Raw genomic sequence first — 21017 nt, 5'->3', positions numbered from 1 at the left:
AGAGAGCAGTGCAGTGGGTCAGAGGGGTCGGGGCATCTGCTGCAGCCCCCAAGCGGGGTGCGTGCAGGGGCCGCAGCACCCGCAAGGTGCCGCGTCGTCACTTGGAGGCGGTCAGCAAACCACATATGTGTGCAACATCCACATTCTTCAAGGTGGCAGTTTTTAGGGCTTAATCTTCTGGACGATGAAATCGCCCCACCACGGGTGTACTTCTGAGATACCAAAAGGTAGCCTAGCCCATTGAATGGCAATGCCAAGCGTGCCATGGGTGAAGCAGATTCACCAAAACCAACCTAGGGACAGAAGAGTTTTATCTGTGGGCCTTGTGTTGTGTTTTATGTTAAAAAAAAAAAAAAAGCCAACTTGTGTTTTTCCATAGAAAAAAAAAGTAAAAGATTAGGTTACATTTTTAGGCTAGGGGCTTCTTATTATTTCTGTTAGTAAATAAAATTAACTAATTTCTTTGTTTAAAAATGCAAATGCATAGACTGTTCATTACTATGCATCCTTCAATACATGGACAGCATCCATAATTTCCTGAAGCGTTTAGTTATAACCTGAGTGAATGAAATGTCTGTATTGGTGGAAGTTTCCCCGAAGGACCTAAGGAGATACGTTCTGTGTTCAGGTGCCTGGCTCCCCTATCTGTGGGAAGCCACCTTCCCGGGCGAGGCCCTGGCTGCCCCGGTGTGCAGAGGTAGTTTACTTGACTGATGAGTCATTTTAAACAGGATTTTACATTGAAGCAAATGTCAGGGAGTCCAGTGCAAATTAATTTTGAAGCCGGAACACGAAACTTGAAGTTGTATGCAAACAGTAGCCTGTGGGGGCTGCCCTGGGTCCCCCTGGGCGGGGCTTTGTCAACTTCTGCCTTTGGGGAGGGGGCGTGGCCTGGTGGGAAGTGGTTACGGAAGACTGGTGCGGCCCAGTTCTGAGAGCTCCCGGGGGGAGGGGGGGGGGCGGGGGGAGGTATTTTGACGTTTAAACGCAACAGTTTTCAGTGCATTGCAGCATGTTGGGGAATACTAGAGGTACGGTTGATCATCTCGAAGGGTTCCTCCATTCGTATTTCTCTTTGAAAAAAGATGTGGGCGGAAAGCTTTGAAAAGTTGTGCTTGCGTTAAATATAGAGCTGCCATACTCCAAAGCTCACGTGTTGTTCAGCTCGAAGCTTGGTGTCGCAGAGAAGATTGTAGTAGAGTTGTGCTTCAGAAAACGCCACTGTAGCTCACCTCCTCCAGGGTAGGCTGGCTAAGGTTTAAAAATGCAATATATTCCAAAACTGTCTTGTATCCCTTCACCGTGTGTGTGGACACGAACCTTTGGGAGGTTCTCTATGCTTCACAGACTTAAGAGGAACCGCCCGGGTCTTGTACACGAGGGCAAGCCTTCTCCCCAGAGTGTCGTCACCTGGTGCCTTACCAAGCTGTCCTGTCACGGTTCAAGTGTCACGACAGTGAGCAGAGCGTTGTCCTTGCCGGTGCTGTACGTGAGGTGGCGTGAAATAAAGTCTGACCTGCGGCTGCAACTGCATTTGCCTTTCCTCCAAAAGGGTTTCACTGGGAGGGAGTAAAAGCTCGGCCACACGGAGAAGCAGGCCGGCCAGGAAGCATCCTGCATGACCCCCAGGGGCGTTTGGGGAATGCAGCCCCAACCGGCATTAAACGCTCACTCAGTGTGGGGTTTTGAGAATTCGGGGGTCACAACCTGATATAGGAACTGTCTGGCTCTTCATCTGTGATGGGCTGTGGGCCGGTGGCCCAGTATGAGGGCGGGGCGCTGTTCCTGGAGCCGGGAGTCCGGAGCCCAGGCTCAGAGGAGCACGTGATGTGGGATGAGACGGACAGATCGCTGGGGCTGAGCCTCAGTTTCCTCGTGTGTAAACAGTGATGCGTGGGTAAACATCTGTATCTGTGAGTAATTGTCCAAGGTTTCTACCGGCTGCGGAGGGGATTAGAGGTCAAAGGCTCCACCAGCCCTCCCGTCTTCGCAGGGAAGACCAGCAGGGCACAAGGCGCATGCGCCATCGCCAGCAGCGCTGGGAGACGCCCTCATGTTGTGTGTGTGTTCATTCTCAGGTTCTCGTGGTCAGTCTTGTCGTCTCGCCACCCAGATGCAGCCCTCTACCAAGGGCTGCAGGGAATGTGGGCCCAGGGGCAGGACCATTCTGAGGGGCCAGTGTTAGCCTGTTTCCACCCTCCAGCCTCACGGGGGTGGACCGTGCTCCTGGTCGTCCTAGTCAAGGATGGGTCCACCCACCTTATTCCCTGCAGTGCCTCTGAGGCCGGCGCGACTTTCATATCCAGTGCAAATGCAAGCACAACGCGCTGGAATACTGTTCATGGAGCAACTACAACCCACCTGCTTGTGCCTGGAAGTGGGAAGAGCCAGCTTGCCCTCACTGACCTCCTCGGGGCAGCCTGATCCCAGCCCACGGGCACCTGGAGGTTTCTCCTCACCCAGCCCCAACCCTGCCTGCCACATCCCAGACAGGCCTTCTCAGGACACACTGACAGAGGGCCCTGGCCCTCCAGAAGAAGTCTCAGAGTGCTTCATGGGGGTGTGTAGATGACCTGGAGGAGGTGAGGGAATAAGAAGTATATAGGAGACAGTTTTCTGAAAGGAGTAGCAGGTGCAAAGGTCCTGAGGCAGAGAAATGTCTGACATGTCCCGGAAGCCAGTGTGGACAGGACAGGAATGCAGGGGCAGGGAGCAGGAGATGACATGGGGGGGAGGGGATGACACCAGGGAGGCAATGAGGTTGGGGAGCAGAGGAGGGGAGGGAGAGAATGAGGTCAGGGAGACCGTGACATCAGGGAGGGATGGGGTGGTGGCAAAGGGGAGGAAGGGGAGGACAGAGCCAGGACTCTGAGTCAAGCTGTTGGAGTTCGAATCCCTGCCGTGCCTCTTACCAGCTGTGATTGCTTCAGCTGCTTAACCTCTCCACCTCTCCATGTCTACACTTTCAGATCTGTAAGGGAATGAGCATGGCACCTGCCCCAGCGGGCGGGTGGGATTACAAAGTGCCTGTGCACCGTGAGTGCTCAGTAAATGTCCACTCTGGCTGGTCTTGTTGCCGGGTTCTGTTCATTTCTGTCCCAGCAGGACAGCCAGTTGAGCAACTTGCTATTGGCCCCCAGTGGCTTTCATCTTCAACTCCATCAAATTTTATGAGGCATTTGGTTTTTTATGGATAATAATACACTCATTTTTTTCATTTCTGCTCATCTTTATAAAACAAGAGCAAAATAATATAAATTGCTCTAGTGAGTCCACAGTCTGGCTCTGGAATCGATGCTGCAGTTTGAGCTGGTGGGACTGCGCGGGCCACCTGCCCTGAGGAGGAACTCTGTGCTAATCCCGCAGGCAGACGGTGGATTGGATTTAGCTACTGGGTTTAGCAGACAAAGGCGATTTGGGGAGTGGGGGCCAGGCAGCAAAGTGAGGATGGTGTGGAAGTCAGGAGATCTCCGTGTCTTCTCAGAGATCTCAGCTGGGGTTTCCCTCCCCTCCTTTCATGCAAGAAGTTCTTGCTTCCGACCAGCGTCTCTGGGTTTTGTGAATCTGGAGCCATTTTCGTCATTGTTTATTAGTCTGACTCACCCAACCGCAGTTGCCTCATCCCCCATAAAATGCATAATCTTAATAAAGCCAAGTCTTGAAGAGACACAGTTTGCATATGAAAGAGGCATGTGGTCGGGAGCCAGAGGTTTATCTCTAAAAAGATGCATCCTGGAGCAGCATCTCACATTTCCACTAATTCTCCTGAATGTCCTGCAGGTACTTAGAATTGAACTTGCTCTGTCAGTTTCCTATCACTGCAACAAGAAATTACTGCAAACATAACGGTTTAAAAGGACACAAATTTCTTTACCTTATAGTTCTGGAGGTGAGAAATCCAAAGTGGGTCTCACTGGTGATAAAGTGTACCACAGAGACCTTAACTGGGACAGAAATCTAGAAGGTCTGTGGGAGGAGCCAGAACCTGTGGGAGGGGCCAGGACCTGTGGGAGGAGCCAGGACCTGTGGGAGGAGCTATCACTCCATGGTCCTCCTGAGAGCCCTACAGGAAGAACCCGGTGTTCACAGCAGAGCTCCAGGCTTGTACCGGTCCCTCCCTGAACTTCCTCTTCCCCCGGGTCAGTGTGTGCACGTGGTGCTCACCACGGCTGCCTGTACTGGATTGCGGTCCTTTCTTTTCCCCCCACATAAAGCCTTTTGGTGATGGAATACTTAGTTGGCTTTGTTTTATGGGTGGCGTTGGGCTAAAATCAAGGTGATGACAGAGTTGTGTTCCTTTCTGGAGGCTTGGGAGCGGGTCCGTTTTCTTGCTTCTTCCAGCTCTAGGGCCCACCTACATCCCTTGGCTCCTGATCCTCACCCACCCCCCACCACCAACAGTAGCTGGTCAAGTCTTTCTCACAGGGAAGCTCCGTAACACCTCTTTGTCCTCTTCCATAGCTAAGAACCCTTATTATTGCACTGGGCCACCCACGGCGTTCAGGCTGATCCCCCACGTCCAGGTCAGCAGGTTAGAAATCGTTATTCCGTCCCCAGCCTTAATTCCTCTTTGCCATGTATCCCACTTAGTCACAGGCATAGGACATAGACGTCTTTGGGGGCCGTTCCTTCTGCAGGCCACAGTGTTTGCCCCGAGGTCGGCTCCTTGCTCCCCAGCACCGGCCTCCTGTGTCCCTGAGGGCTCTTTTTCCGAGGGAGTGCTCGGGACACACCCCGACAGCTGTGCTGGTGTCCAAACCAGAGCTCTGTCATCAGCCTGGACTTCCTGTCCTGCATGCTCACCTCTGATTACTGGGTCCCACGGCTGGGCGTTGTCCTCACTGTCCTTCTCCTCCTTAGCCCCACCACAGCGGGAATTCCGGTGCACCTCATCTTTCTCCGGCCTTCCTCATGTCTCCTCCAAACTGCCAACAGTGTTTGTTTGTTTGTTTGTTTGTTTGGAAGTTCTCGGTCACTTCACTTCTCAAAAATGTTCAACGGTTCTCCATTGCCCCTAACTTTGACTTCCAAACATCTTATAATGCCTCCAAATTTGGCAGATCCCACAGGATAGGAATTGTGCTTTGACTATTTCCACTAAAATACATAATGAGAAAAAGGCACCTGTAATTGTACCGTCCCATTAGTTGAGATAATAGTAAAAGCCTTTGAGAATTGGAAAATAATTTTCATTTTATGTTATGTTTGGGAATGCTTTCAGTTGATATTAAGTTAATCACAAAAGCATCTACGTATAATTGAAAAATTGGAGTATGTGTGAGTGACATCCTTCCGCAAGCAATGCTTGGTGCTCCTGTCAATTCTCACATGTATCATTAACGCCACAGCTTCCCAGGGGGTTGCAGACCCCAGCTGGGCAACCACAGGCCTGAAGAAGGAAATCTAAGTTTCTGTTTGCAGGGCCTGCAAAGATTTTCTTGCTCTGGATCTTACTTCCTGTTTGCCTTTAATGTCCTACTTCTGTTCTACCTAGCTCTTCCAAATGCACCCTGCACACCCACGTCCCTGGACTTCGGTACACTTTATTCCCAGAATAAGGAAGCTCTTTCTCCCACGTGGCTGCACAGTAAGCCCCTCCGTCTAGATCTCAGGTTTAATGTCACTTCCTCTGAGAAGTGTTTCCAATGCCCCAGCAGACTTGGGTGCTTCTGCCAGTCTCTTTCTGCAAAATGACACATTCATATTCTCTCTCTGTCTCTCTCTCTCTCTCAAAAGCCATCACTTGCAGCTTGCTTCAGACTTCTCTGCCTACCTAACTCCAGAGAGGGTCCTCTCTGTGTGATTCTGCTATGCAGAGGGGACCCAGGACACTCCTGTGCACTGGATTTTCCTTCTGTTTTTCTCTCCTCTCCATTAATTCACACATGGAGAACAACTGCCTTCTTCCTGCCAAACACAGTTAGCAAGAGCAAAACAAAACTGAAAACCAATAGATAGTCCTGTGTATAGGTGTGCGCATGCGCACTTGTGTGTGAGAGAGATTGTATGTGTAGGTGTGTACATGAGACTGCGTGTGTCTGTGGAAGTGTGTACATACCTTTGTCAGGGGTACGATCATCTACTGCCCTCGACGGTGGGAGGCTAAGGGTGAAGAGGTTGTTCAGGAATGTGAATTCAAGTGTCCCCTTCACACCCACGGCAAATGATCAGATAGACACAGAGCGGAGCTGGGCAAACTGTCCTAACGAGACAGACTGGCTCCAAGGTCAACAGGGCTTGGTGATCATCTGCCTACGGTCACAGCCTCATGCAGCGGCTACCACACAGCAGCCAGAAGCGACAGACGTGGGAATACGGAGGAATCCTGGGCCCATGTTGCCAGGGTCCCTCTTGGCTTTGCTGGCTGAACAGGGACAGATGTGCCAGGTCACCCCCAGTGAGGTGAGAGCCACTGGGGTAGCAGTCAATGACTTTGAGTATTTCTGGTCTCATTGGCAAAAACAAGTCCATTGTGAGATGGATGAAATCATGTCTTATCTTGATATCATTAAAGAGCCAAATCTCCTGTCCCTCCTTATTCTTCAAGACATTATAAACAGCTTGACTCTGACTTGGCATCTCAGGAAGGTCCCTACGAGGAGAGAATGCAGTGATCATACCAACTACTCGTGTCTCCCTTCCCACAACATCACTTTCTCATGTTCCGTGAGCACAGTGGCTCCTGATTAGGACCTTGTCTACACTGGGGAGCAAGTGTATTAAAAATGCGGATGTGAATATTTTGTGTCTTTGCCTGGTTTCGAAGAAGATGGAGAAACATTCTTCATTAGGCTACTTCTTGTTAGGGACTTTGAACTCTGATGTTGAAAATGTCATCGCCTGTACCAATGACAGCAGAAATACTTTGGCTTGACTCACTTATTTATTAAAGCTTTTCTTGATTAAAATACAGAAAAATCACATACAAACATCACCCCGAAACCCTAAACTTGTCCCTCCACTCGGGTCCTCTTTCTCCATGCCTCTTTTCTCTCCCTGATCCTCCTGGGTTCTAACTTCCATTCTGGAATAAAATTTCTGACCAGACTGCATAACTAAGATGACTGTACACGAACTTTTATTACCCATTAATGATCTAAACCAGTTAGTCATGGATAAGTGGATTTTCAGTGCATTTATTTGATCCACACAGTTTACCTCCTTTGTCACTTTATTTCGGAAGCTGAAGGATAAGCATGGGGGTGGGGCCATCAGGTGAGTAGTTATTGTCTTCAGTAGATTTTTTAATTGGCCCGGTGTTGCAGAGAGCTCACCCAAAGCTAGACAGCCTCCTGTGTGACCGGTCACCAGACCCCTAATTGAGGTGACCTCACCTTCACCACCCCCACCCCAAAACTGATCTGGTGCTGCTGAAAATCTAGTGGTTCTATTTCAAAATGTAAAAAGAAGAGGATCGCTTATGGATTAGGTCAACAAGTGTTTAGGTAAAACAACAAAAAATTTTCTCGTAAAAATGTTGCTAGAGGTGACTGGGGAAGAGAGAGAGTTTACAAGAGGAGAAACCGTTTTGGGAAACATCGTGACATCTAAAATTTACCAGCCACATTCACTTACTGAGCATGAAAACCATTTCACTTGTTGTCCCAACCTGTGTAAATCTCCTCTGGAGACCAAGTTGCGACACACACGAATAAATAAATACAGCACTTCTCCTAACTTCACACCAGCCATGGCAGGCGTGCATTAGATTGTTGGCTATTATCCTCATTTAGCTAAGAGAGTGAAACAAAAAGACTAATTTGCTAAGCAGGAGACTTCCTGAGCAGCATCATTGTTCAGCGCGAGTATTTTAAGACTGAATTTCCCTTTTCCCTTTCTGCTCTTTATGGAAGGTGTAGAGGGGGCTTATAAAATCTCCAGCAGAGACGCCCTAGTTCAATGATCTATTTCTTTATAACTAGCTACCCCATCATTTCGTGGCTCAAAACAATAGCTGCTTTTTTTCCCTTTGGATCCCGTGGGTCGACTGGGCCCAGCCGGGCAGCTCTGCTGACGTCATATGGAGGTAGAGGAGCTCAACTAGGATGAACTTGGAAGAAACTCTGGCCTCTCCCACTGTGTCCAAGTCCAGCCAGAATTTCTTTGCAGCATGGAGATGGACTTGCACAGGTGAGTGTGCCAAGAAAACGCTCCAGCATGCAAGGGCTTATCAAGCCAGTTTGTCCCTTGCCGGTGAATGTCCATGGCTCAAAGCAAGCCCCAAAGCCCAGTTCACAGACTACGTGGGTAGAAGGGGGAGGCTGTCGCACAGGTGTGAACACTGGGAGGTGTGTTCACTGGGACCTGCCAGGTGGATTCATTCAGGAAAGGGAGGCTCTGAGGCTGCAAGGACTGGTGTGTCCATCCTGGATAAAAAGAACCGGATCAGCCCGGGCTGGTGTGGCTCAGCAGACTGAGCCCTGGCCTGTGAACCAAGAGGTCGCCGGTTCTATTCCCAGTCACGGCACATGCCTGGGTCATGGGCCAGGTTGGGCCCCCAACCCCAAGTTGGGGCATGCAAGAGGCAACCACACGTTGATGTTTCCCTCTCTCCTTCTCCCCACCCTCTAAAAATAAATAAATAAATAAAGTATTTAAAAAGAGAGAGAGAGAGAGAGGTGGATCGTATATATTATCATCTAGGTGGGGAACGCAACAGGTCTAGCAGCCAGGACTTCCGGAGATAAAAGGGGTTTCCCACCTGTATTATTTTAAGTAGGGCCTGACCCTTCCAATGGTTGACACAAATACGTTGCCTAAACACTCTATTGAATCTTCCTTCTTTGTGGGGGTGGGGAGTACATGCTTAAAATGAGTGAAAATTGTCACCTTGCTGGGCATGCAGACAGCAGGATGAGACAGACTTTGGATGATTCCATTTCCAGCAACAGGGACAGAATTCTGCTGTATTTGGACAAATACAATCATTTAGAGCCCAGAGTATGTAAAACCCTTTAAAAACCCTTGTGTGAAAACTATCACCATCAGCAGCCTGTTCCACACAAAACTGAAACTAGGCTCAACCAGTTTCCCAAAGCAAAAGAATCGCTTTACGGAACAGGCTGGTGGTGTGCCCCCTCCTGCCCTAAAGGCACTTTCATCCGTGGTTATGCCCCGGGATGCGACACGGACTTTAGCCATCTGTTACTGCTCTTCTGCACGAGCTCCCGCTGCTGAGGCCTCTGCTTGCCTTTCTGTCCCTATCACTTTGTAGCGTGCCCACTCGTGGGAGTTACACGACAGTGATTGCCCTGGGGCGATGCCCTGGTGAAGCACTGCCTGGTACAGCTCAGGGGAGCCCTGGTATTTATTCCAGATTTCCCGGGGTCTTGTCCTGCCTCTGCCACTGACCTCTACGCATGTGGAGGATGACTTAAACTTCTTTGGGCTGTAATTTCTTCCACCGTACAAGGAGCTGAAGTTGTGACCCCTCCATGGTGCCTTTTCTTTATAATTTTAAGATAACCCCCAGCCACTTCTTTTCAGCTTTGATTTCCATAGGCTTAGGAGTTTTCATCTTAAGCAAATTCAATGGGAAGTTAATAGATCTGTAGTTTTCACCAAACCTTGGTACAGAAAATTGTGTCTTGAGATCCCTGGGCTCGGCTGTTCCTTGTGCAGCTTCTGCACAAACACGGAGGAAGGGCCATGAAAAGCACAGTGGGCCATGCCCTCGGTTGATGTGGGTTTCTCCAGGAAGACAGAAAGTCTCTCACTCTGATGCATGAGCGGTTCGGTGAGTGGTCTTTTCACTAATCAAAGCCCATTAAAGACTGCCCTGGGTGGGTGGCTAAGTTGGTTGGCACATTGTCCCACACACCTTTTGGTGTGTGGGTTTGATCCCCAGTCAGGGCACATACTTAGGTTGCTGGTTTTTATCACCGGTCGGGGTGCATGTGGGAGGCAGCCAATTGATGTTTCTCTCTCTCATCCATGTTTCTCTCTCTCTCCCCCCCCTCCCTCTCTCTCTCTCTCTCTTCCTCTCTCTCTAAAATCAACAAATAACCCTGGTGGGTGTAGTGTAGCTCAGTGGATTGAGTGCAGGCCTGCGAACCAAAGACTTGCTGGTTCAATTCCCAGTCGGGCATGTGCCTGGGTTGCAGGCCAGGTCCCCAGTGGAGGCACGTGTGAGGCAACCGCACATTGATGTTTCTCTCCCTCTCTTTCTCCCTTCCCTTCCCAGCTCTCTAAAAATAAATAAAATCTTTTTTAAAAAAGAATTTACTAAAAAAAATCAATCAATATATCCTTGCATAAGGATTAAATAATAATAAAAAAACTTTTAAAGATTAAAGAGAAAGAAGAAAATGGGAAAAAAAGAAGATTCAGACAGTACAAAATAGAGAAAATAATGAAGCTGATGAACATGAGTTTCTGCCATAAGAGCCCGTTGGTTGTTGCCAAGAAAAGAATTTATTATGCAACCTCTCCAGGAATGCCAGCGGGATACTCAATTCAGGGCAGCCTTGCCCTCCAAGAACTTGTTCCGCTTGATACAGAAAGTCACACAGAGATCAATGTGCTCCCTCTCCGATCTGTTCTCCCTGAAATTTCCCAAGTCAATTAGTCTCTCCCGAGGAGACAGACTTATCTCTTATTGCCGCAATAACAATTAACTTTTTAACAATGAACCTTAGCCTCCAACCACAAGTATGCCATAGTTTAAACATAGCACGATACCATCAACTGACAAAGATGGACCGCTCCTCAGGCACTTATTCACTGGGGACCTTTATCCCAGAAACGCTGTGCCGAGCACAGGATTTAATGCAGAAGAAACAGTGGAAAAGCGATTACCGACCGTGCGGCTGCGGTGGAGGGGTGGGGGCACAATGAGTCGTGGCTTAGGAAGACGCTGTGTGTGGAAACCGCCGTTAACGACGGCTTGTAATGGCCTCAACAAGAAAATAGCATAGGAATTTTAAAATCATAAATAAAACATGAAAACACAACAGCTTATGTTAATGCTTTTGAATTTTTTAAGATCCTTGTCTGAGGATATATTTGTTGATTTTTTTTTCTAGACAGATAGGAAGGGAGACAGAGAGAGAGAGAGAGAGAGAGAGAGAGAGAGTGAGAGAGAGAGAGAGAGAGAGTTGGTGCATGAGAGAAACATCAGTCGGTTGCCTTCTGCATGCACCCGCCCCGGGATCCCTGACCAGGGAGCAAACCTGAAATATCTCAGTGTATGGAATGATACTCCAACCAGCTGAGCCACTCGGCCAGGGCTATTTTAATACTTTAAAATCATAAAATTAATATATTCTCATTATAAGAATATTGAGAAAAACTAGAAAAGAGAAAAAAAATCATTGTAGTTTTATTACCCAACATTTTGGTATTTGTGCTCCAGGATTTTCCTTTGTGTACTTGCTAGTCCTCTTCGCTGTCCTTCCCTCCCCTCCGCCCCCCCCTCCATTAATCAGCAGGCACTTTCTTTCTATGAGCAGGTGTTCCCCAGAGACAGCGCGGCCAGCCTGCCCTTTATGGCTTTGATAAGATCAGCTTAAACTTCCTTCCTGCATCCGTGGGAAGTTTAGGGACTGACTGACTCAGAATTTTCAACTTGCGCTACTCGCTTCTGCAGAAGCACCATTGATTTCTGTCTCATGAATGGTCTTTCATCTTTCACGCTCGTTTGATCCAAAAACAGGCCAGAGCCTCCCTGTCCTCGGTTTCCCCTGTAGGTGGACATCCTGTCCTGCGGCAGGTCCTTGCCAGCGGCCCAAGGATTTCCCCACCGAAACTGCACCACGACCGGACAGGAAGGTTCTCCACACAGGCATGACGCCCACTCACCCTTCTGTTAATGGCGGGTGTCAATCATCCTACATAAACAATTGGCGAACCTTCGACATTTCAGCAGATTCTCTTCCCTCGCTTCCATTCTCAAGCAGCTTCGTGAGACTGGCTCCCACAGAGACATGAGAAAGTCCACATTGAACTTCAGCCTTTCAGGAGCCTCCTTTTAGAGGCTGAGCTGTCACTCAGCACCCACCACAGGAGCCCTCAGAGAGCAAGTGGCCCCTGAGGCTGAGGCAACACGTATTTGGGGACAGCTGTTGTGTTACACCCCCTCCAGCACCCCAAAGGTGCCGTGACCTGCTAGAATGTGGTTGTGCTGAGACCAAAACCCAGCCTGGATTCTGTGGGGACCCGGCAAAAGAGTCAGGAAGGACATGTGTCTTAACAGCCCCCAGAATTATGCAGCTGCCACTCGGCTTTGCGGCCCACGTGGGAGCGAGGTTAGTGCCCCAGAGAAAACGGGACTGTTGCAAGCAGAACCTCTGGGGGCTGGTGGCCAAGGGAGAGGCTGGCTGGAGGGTCTGGTCCTCTGCCTGCCACAGTCTGCCGAGCAGCAGCTGGCAGCACAAGCGTCAGCAAAGAGCATCGCCATCGGTCTGTCGCGTCATGAGGTGACTGTGTCCAAACTTGTCTCTACAGATACTTTCGAGAGAGCTATGATACCCAAGAGACCTATGACCCCCTATGTTTTACCAGATCAAACAGCAGGGCGCCTACATGACGTCTACACAGTTCACGCATGATGCAGCTGAAGTCACGGGCCCAACTACTGAAGTCATGCACGTGCCGTCATTGAAAGCACAGGCTAAAACCTGCGACCGTATTAACATTGGGACAAAAACCCAACAGTTTTGTACTGCAACTTCTCACTTCCACATTGGTTTGAATTTAAGTGTAAAGGAAAAAGTCTTGTTTTTGTTTTGTGCACCAGAGATTTAGTTAAAAGTCTAACATGCCTGCAGCATCCCCCTGAAGGTCAAGGCCGAGAAGGGACAGAGCACCCAGGGAGGCTGATGGTTCCTTCTGACAGGAGCCGGCTCTTACCTGGTTATGTGTCTGTCCCCTGTGATAGACCGGATACAGCTTGAGAACAAGGGCCATGTCTTCGTTGTTGTATTCCTACTACAAGTACAGGACTCGACTTATTTTTTTATGGCAAGTTAGAAAGAAAGTGATGGGGGGGGAGGAGAAAGGGAAGGCAGGGTGGAAAAAAGAGAGAACTGTTACTAAAAGATGAGTTTTGAATCAAACCTCAAAGGATGAATACAGTTTCTCTAAATTGGAAAAGGAGGAGGAAACGATTCATTCTGTCTGGAATGGAAGAGGAGTCACTAAATATCTCACAGAAGAGATGGCACTTGAGCCCAGACTGGAAGGGCACCAGAAGTTGCCTTTGGAGAAGGAGAACGGGGGGTGGGGGGGAGGTGGACAGGCAGAGGGACACTTTTATAGAGAAAGGAGAGGACTTGGGAAATGAGTCCATCAGGCACGTCAGCAGTGTGGGCTGGGCTGGAGAACTAACAGGAGATGCGGCTGGACAGAAGACTGGCACCAGATCGTGCAAGACTGTGCCTGGTAGACCAAGAAGGCGGTAGTTGACACAGTAGAAATAATTGTTCTAGTCTTTGATTTAGACACAGATACCTGGAAGTAAAAAAGGGAAGGGTGAAGGGGGACCGAGAGGTTAATTCGGATCTATCACAGTGGTCCAGACAGAAGGTGACGAAGGTCTGAGCTAGAGAAGGTGCCACAAGAATGACAAATTGAGGATCAATGTAACGCAGTGTTGTAGAATCTTTAGAAGCGATTGGTCATGAAAGCAATTAATCCACAATACTGAGATATCAAAGAGAAAATCCTAAGGGGCAGATGGCTACACCATGTACAGAAGTTGGTTATGGGTCGGGGGAGGTGACAGTTTGATATGAGATTTGGAGAACGACAAAACCCGTGTGCATTGCAGTGGTTAGGAGAGATCCAGAAGGGAAAGCTTCACCCTCTGGTGGGGGTTTCAGTGCTATCTGGCCCCCAAAATACATAGTCATATCCCGACCTAGCAGACCTGCACCGTCCTGGCCAGTCTTCAGCCACTAGTTGGTGTACCGCCCATCCTTCCAGACTCCTACCCATTAGCTCCAACCTCACCTGATCCTTCTCTGAGGAGGAAAACACCCAGTGATTGTGCCATAACACCTTCCCCGCCAAACCTCAACAGCCTAGAACATAAAGGTCCATTTCTTGCTCACATTACATATTGTCGTAGATCAGCCAGGGCCACTGCTCCATGCCATCATTGTCCTCCCTTTGGGTCCTGGCTATGGAGCCACCATTAATGGTCCTCCCAGCAGTGGGAAGAGAGAACATGGCAATACCTGCCCTGGCACCCAGAACTTCCATTCCAGTGGCACAAGGGACAAGACACCACGCTCTTGTGTAGAAGAATTGCAAATACTATATATAAATACTCCTCCCTCAAGGAGGTGTGCCATGCTCAGTGACTCCCTCCTAAGGGTGTAGAAAGGGGAGAAAAAGTAACTTCACAGTGGAGAAGTCTGGCTAACACTGCACCAGCCAGGTAACGACCCTCATCAATGATAAGTCACATTGGTGGCACGTAGCCTTGATACGGTGTGATGAGTAGGGCGCTTCACCTCTCTGGTCCTCCTCACAAAGCCCACAGTCCCACTCTGACCATGACAGAAACACCAGACAGACCCAGATTAAAGCACATTCTACAAAATTCCTGATGGGGACTCTTCAAACCTGTCAAGATTGTCAAAAACAAGGGAAATCTGAGAACAGGTCATAGCCCAGAGGAGGACAAATGAGTCAGGACAACCAAATGTGGCTTTGGGCATGGGACCCCGGGAGAGAAGAGGACACTAGGGGAAAGCGAGTGAAATCCTACGAGCATGTGGCATTTAGTTTACAGTAACACACCAAGGCTGGCTCCTTAGTTATGACAAATGGGGCACGTTAATGTAAGACGTTAACAATAGAAGAAATCGGAGGACTATGTGGAGACTCGGCAAACTCTCCTTGCAACTTTTTTGTAAGATGAATAGTATTCTAAAGTAAAAGTTTATTTAAATTAAACAAAAAGAGGCACATGTCATTTCCCATGACAAAATCCCCCCGAGATCTCAGAGCTGTTTGCCGCATGGACACTGTCCCTTGGCACCACTGTGAGATCACTAAAAAAGTGAGAAGTCTGGATAATAGCTTGTGGCCAGGAGTGACCCATAAATGTGTCAACTGCGATTAGAGGGAGAAAGGAATCCAAGTCAAATGGCACATGCTAAGGTTCCTCGAAACAAAGGAAAACGGCAAAGAGAGATGACACTGTTCAGAATTGTCACTCCACTCTCATTTCGTTGGCCGATGCCAGCCTCATGGCCATAGCTACCCCCCATGGGAGGGGACGGAGGCCGCCGCCCCCCAATGTGTGTGGGGTGTGTACCCCTCTGCCCTTTGGGTCTGAGGCTCGGTGCCACTTCTCGGGTTCCTCCGCCCTTGGGGTCCTCATAGGCTAGGGTTTGGATTTCCTTTTAAAGATTGTGTTTCTTTATTTCTAGAGAAGGGGAAAGGGAAGGAGAAAAGAGGGAGAGAAACATTGATATGAGAGAGAAACATCCATCAGTCGCCTCTCGTATGCGTCCAGACCAGGGCTAGAACCTGCAACCCAAGAACGTGCCCTGACCGGGAATCAAATCACCAACCTTGCACTTTGTGGGAGCACACCCAGCCCACGGAGCCACACCGGCCAGGGCTAGGATTTGGATTTTCCCTCTGCACACCCTGGATGAGCATGTGCCTTGGTCCAGTCTGCTTCCCAGAACACAAAGTCCCTTCTCCCGCCAAGTCTGCCCAGCCACAGGGGCGCACTGGCCAGAGAGCCTGTGCGCAGTGTGATGGGTCATCAGGATTCAACAGAACCGAGGAGGGGAGGAGGACAGAACTGAGCGAGCACCAGACCAAGTGTGCTCTGCAGGGACACCGTGAGGGACCCCCTGGGAAGTTTAGCTGGGAAGTAGAGAGTAAGAGGAAGCTGGAGGGAGGTGGTGCTGATTGTGCAGGGTCCTAAGGGACTCAGCGGAGGGGCTTGCGTTGTGCCAGTAGAGAGGGAGTGTTGGGTGGGGGCTGCCTTGTTCTAGGAAGAGGAATCCAATGGAGCTGCTCAGGGAGGAATGGCAAAGACTGCTTAGAAGCCACCCTATGAGAGGCGTTCTTCACACTCACTCACATTACCACTGGCACTCTGGTACGCAAAACAATCAAAAGTCATTTTTAAAAAGTGAGCTGCAACTCGTGAAGTTTAACTCCAACACGCATTCTTCTTCTATCACATACGATCTGTTCTTGAGACAGGTGAGAAAGTGGCTTCCCTGAGGTGACTGTGTAGGTGTTGCTTTGTAACAGACGCCTCCAGGAGGGCTGTTTTCTTTCTCTCTCATCTGATTTTTTTTTTTCTGAAGCACTTCGTCGTCCTTATCTCTACTTCTCCTCCTCTCGAAGCAACCTCGCCCTTGAGTGGCTCCCAGAGGCGCTTGTGCCTTCGATGAATTAGTGGCTGGGCTGGGAGCCAGTTTCGTGTTTGCAAATGGCCCTGTTGCATCTGCCGGGTGACATCACCGTCTGTGGGGCCGGGCAGCCAAGCGTGTGCTTGCTGTGCCCCTGGAGACAGTGTCATGTTTTCCAGTGTCAGCTTTCTAATCAGTGTCACTGTGTTCTCATTTCCTCCGATGCTGCCACCGATTGGGATTTCTGCTCCATGAAAGGAAGTCATTGAGTCGGTTCCTTCGCCGTCAGGGTGCATGCACTTCCACAGCCACTGTGGTAGAAGGGGAGTAGGAATTGGATCACGAAGGGACCTGTGCCCGGCACAAGAGTGGGGATTGTCCTGCGTGGTCCCCCCAGGGGGTACGGACACAGCATCCCGGACCTGTGTTCAGCCAGCTGCCTCCTCTGCTGAAGAGCTGCTATTCTCATGAACTGCTGCGTAGGTGATAACCATGGTCCCCTCTGCAGAGATTCGAAGAGCCCCCGTGGGGTCTCTGTCAATGGGGAATCAGACTTTGAACAAAGATCGGGCACAGTGCGTGATGTGAGGACAAAGAGAGAAGAAACACTGGCAGTCTGCTAAGCTTCCAAATGTCTCTGTTTCTTGTCGTTGCCTTGGCTTGATTTTGCTCTGCTTGAGAAAACGTTAACATATACAATTCAATTTGGCTTCCCTCCTTCCTCCATTAGAAGTTAATGAATTTCATTGGTATGTGATCCAGGCCACGGGCTATTTCATTAGCTAAGTAAGTTTCATTCATTTTAGTGATCTCATAATTATGCTGGATGATAGGCTCTTGTGTGAGCAAGTAGTAACCCTGTTCTCATTCAGTGTAATTGTTCGTATTTCCCTTGGACATGGACAGCATGGCCTTGCTAATTTACATAATGCACAAATGTAGATAAAAACAACATCTATGATTGGATACTGCCATTGTTCTGCTCCCTGATCTTAGGGTAATCAGAGGATGCTTCTTTGGTGGCAAGGGGGCGGGGGTCTACCTCCAAAAGGGGTGTGTCTCCCTGATACCTGTGGCGATGGAGCCCGCAGAGAAGACACTCAGACAAAAGCCATTAGACACCAGCGGATTTGACAGGCTATGAAGAAAATAGACACATTATGGATCCCGTGTCATTTCTTTTTCATAAAAGGAAGGATTTCAGATCCATTATGTGGATGTGTTTCAAATACAAATAACTCTTCGCTCTGTTGGTAGCTTTTAAGACAAGCAGAAGACAGGATTGCTCCAAATGGCATTTGAATTGCACAGTGAAAGCCTATTTTTGTCTATTGCTTTACAGTTGAAAATCGCGCAGAGTGACAGCTTTGCACAACAGCATGGGTGGATCTCACCAATACAGTGCTGAGCAAAAGAATCCAGACCCAGAAGATTTCAGTATGCTATGTGATTTATTTACTATGAGGAAAAACTAGGCAAAACTGACCTGTGGTATCAGAGAGCAGTTATCAGTGAGGCTTGTGGTGGGGAGATGGCCTAAGGCTGAATGTGGGGTCCTGGTGTTGTCCTGTTTCTGACTCTGGTGGGGAAGGGGGCATCACAAGAGCCTGTCCACTTGGAATTACGTCACTGCAAGTTGTGTACATTTTTATACATAGGTTGCACTTCAAAAAGTTTAAAAAAGGAAATAATCTCTCACCAAAAGAGAGAGAGAGAGCATATTTACTTACATAAATTATTTCATTGAAATTCCTGACAACAACCCATGAAGGAGGCAGGCGGGGCGGGAGGCCTGGGCCCGCCCCCTGGAGGGGGCGAGGTGTGGTGGGGCTTGGATTGCTGCTCTTGCTCCTGAGTTGAGAAGGGTCTGGCCCACCTGTCTCCTGAGGCGGGTCCAGCGCCTTCTCTCCCCAGGACCCTGCCTGCTCGTGGACTCACCAACTGGAATGTTCAGCAAAATCAGGAGAAACGGAGGGAGCCAGGAAGTGCTCTTGACAGGAGTACCATCCAGAGAAGAACCAAGAGGCGGGCACTGCCCTGTGCTTTGATTAATAAGAACACTGAGAAAAGGACTGTTGTTAGCCTGCTCTGCGAGTATAACGACATTTGTCTCTCTTTCCAACCCTGGCCTTGGAAGCTGTCTCAGCGGGAGGTGTGCACAGCGCGTGGGGAAGGGTTTGAGAGGAGACCACTTCCCTTCTGGGCCTGTGTGGGGGATGTTCTCCTGCGCGGGAGGAGCCCGTGACATCTCTGATCACTACCTGCCAACAGGTGTCTCTTGGACTGTCCGAGTGGGGTGAGCCTCCTGTTCCTCCACGAGGGACGTGAACTTCAGACCATCGCCATTCATCCGTCACTCATCCAGAACTGGCTAGTCACAGACAGGGACATCTAAAGATACCTGCTCTGGGGGATAAACATACAAAAAAATAAAATAAGTGAAAAAGATAAGAAGAGACCGTGATCCATCTGCGGGCCCCACATCCTACTCAATTCCACGTGAGAATGAAGGAAATGGACAGAAGAGTTTGTCAAAGATGTTGTGTAAGCTCAGATCTGAAAGACGGGCATTGGGTGTGCCCTGTGCCCGGCACACACAACTAAGGAGAAACACCCTCCACCAGGCACATCGGCAGGTCATTTCAGGGCTGAGGACAGAGTGAAGATGCTAACACTGCCTGCGGGGGAAATTGAAGTTTCCATCGAGAGAGTGAGAATTCAGATGCCACTGGAGTGTCCAGCTGTCCCGGTGGAAGCTGAGAAACAGAGGAGCTCGTCATTAACCTGCTGGTTCCTGTCCTAGAATTCTGGGTACAGTCCCCTGGGGTACAGGCAGGTGATATTCTGAAGGCAACTTCGGATAGGCAAGCTCTCAAAAGTATGTATTTCCCATGTACCCTTTCTTGAGAAAATCCAAAGAAGAAGCAAACCAAGACAAATGATTTGGGATTCAAGAAACAGGGGATCCCACAGAAGAGAGAGCCACTGGGAATCTCTGAATTCTCCACGTTGCGTGGAAGGTGCGCAGGTGCGTGGAGCCGGGCTGCAGAGCTGCCCCTCTGGACAGTCCACAAAAACAGAAGGCTACAGGGGGATATTGCCAAAGAAACAAAAAAACAGATATATTACCTAATGTTTTTGTCTACATAAGAGGAATTTTGTAACTTTTTTTGGAGAATTCGATTAAGAATAAGTGTTAGATAGATAGAAAACTATGCAAACAGAAAGAGTATACTTATTATCTCCAAAAAACAGTCTGTTGCACTAGAAATGAAATGTAACCATGGTGTATTACAGGGCCCAGCCTTGAGCTATGGTGACGTGGTTGTGAATAACATAACCATTAAGTGCTGATTGGGCCCCAAGCTGTGATGTAGCTATCTTAGGATGGGGCCGCGGGAGTTCAGGTGGGAGTGAAGGCGGGTTGGGGGGCGGGGCAAAGACAGCCAGAGTCCAGTCCTGTGCAAAAGGAAGTCAGTAAGTGACATTGAAAGTTGTAAAAATGTAAAAAGCTACGTAAGTGCCTCATTTGAAGCAACAGAGGTAAGTTCCAGAAGAAGACCTACAAGAGCCACCTCTGGGGGTTGGGGCTCAGTGGTGAGGGGAAGGTGCCCAGAGACCCCCTTCCTCATCGCAGGGCCCCTGAAGCCCTTTAAACATAAAAACCACGGGCATGTGTGGCTTTGATAAGAACGGAAATTGAAAATGTCAGTAACATTAAGGTTTTGCTGCTGTCAGAGCAGCTGCGCCCCAGCCCGCAGACAGGGGAGACGTCTCGTGTGTGAGCCAGAAGCCCTGACGACTTTCACCACGGACGGATGACACCCTGGGGCCGGTCAAGGGTTAGGGCCACACGAGAAGCGGGGCCACACTTGCCTCGGCGAGGTGCACCTGCACTTCCTGGAGGCCCCGTCTTTCTTCTTCCAGAATCATTGAGTTCCTGGGGACGAGTCGCTTAGATAAGTCAGTAGCCGAAAGTGCTACCTATACCCGGAGGTCGTTAAGTAGTGGCATACGGTGATTGTGTAAGTGATTCCAGCTAGTTCAGGTAAAAAACATGCAATATTTCAATGGGGGGTACTTTGAATGGAATTGCCTGATTTTGGTGTCTACTGGTTCAAATTTGCTAGCCACCTGCGGGACATGCAGTTGTGCCAGCTTGGGGGCCCAATCACAGAGCCTCGCGCCCATGCACCTGACGCACCTCCAGCCCCAGCCTGGATGGCTCTGATCCGGCCCCCAGGCAGACAGGCTGGGGGCTCTCGTGTTGATCTCGAAATTCACACTTTCTTTGTCTGCTCAGCGGCTTTCAGCCCAAATGAGAGTCTCTCAAGGTCATCCTGTGCTTCTCCCTTGCTCTCTGACTTTAGGTTCTATGCTAAGGGCTGTCTGTGTTCAGCCAGCGATCCGAATTCTGTGTGTTTAGATGCCAGAGGCTGGCCTAAGCCAGGCTACCCCTGCAGGTCCTGTGTCTGTGTGGGGCTGGGTGGCAGGCACCAGGTGCAAAGCCTCCCGGGCTGTGTGACCAGCCCCGATGCCCAGGGCCCCTGCCCCTGAGAACCGTCTCCTGCCAGCCTGTCTCTCAGAGGGCTGGGCTGCGGTGGCCTTATCTGTCACCTCTGGCTTCTCTGCCTATGTGAATAACGTTAGCCTGGCGTGGATATGGTTAGAACCAGACACAGAAATTCAGCT

The 21017-nt window shown here is 49.5% G+C and overlaps 1 long non-coding RNA gene across 1 annotated transcript; it reads left to right on the top strand.

Moving 5' to 3' along the window:
* Window positions 1-11: 11 nt before the first annotated feature.
* LOC118498352 lies at window positions 12-20090 on the top strand. Its single transcript, XR_004900852.1, has 4 exons — window positions 12-307; window positions 3467-3474; window positions 8615-8618; window positions 20080-20090. It is a non-coding gene; the product is annotated as an uncharacterized LOC118498352 (long non-coding RNA).
* The last annotated feature ends 927 nt before the right edge of the window (window positions 20091-21017 follow it).

Source organism: Phyllostomus discolor, chromosome 15 (genome assembly GCF_004126475.2).
Source record: "Phyllostomus discolor isolate MPI-MPIP mPhyDis1 chromosome 15, mPhyDis1.pri.v3, whole genome shotgun sequence".
NCBI lineage: Eukaryota > Metazoa > Chordata > Mammalia > Chiroptera > Phyllostomidae > Phyllostomus > Phyllostomus discolor.
This window is presented reverse-complemented; position numbering and strand designations above follow the sequence as displayed.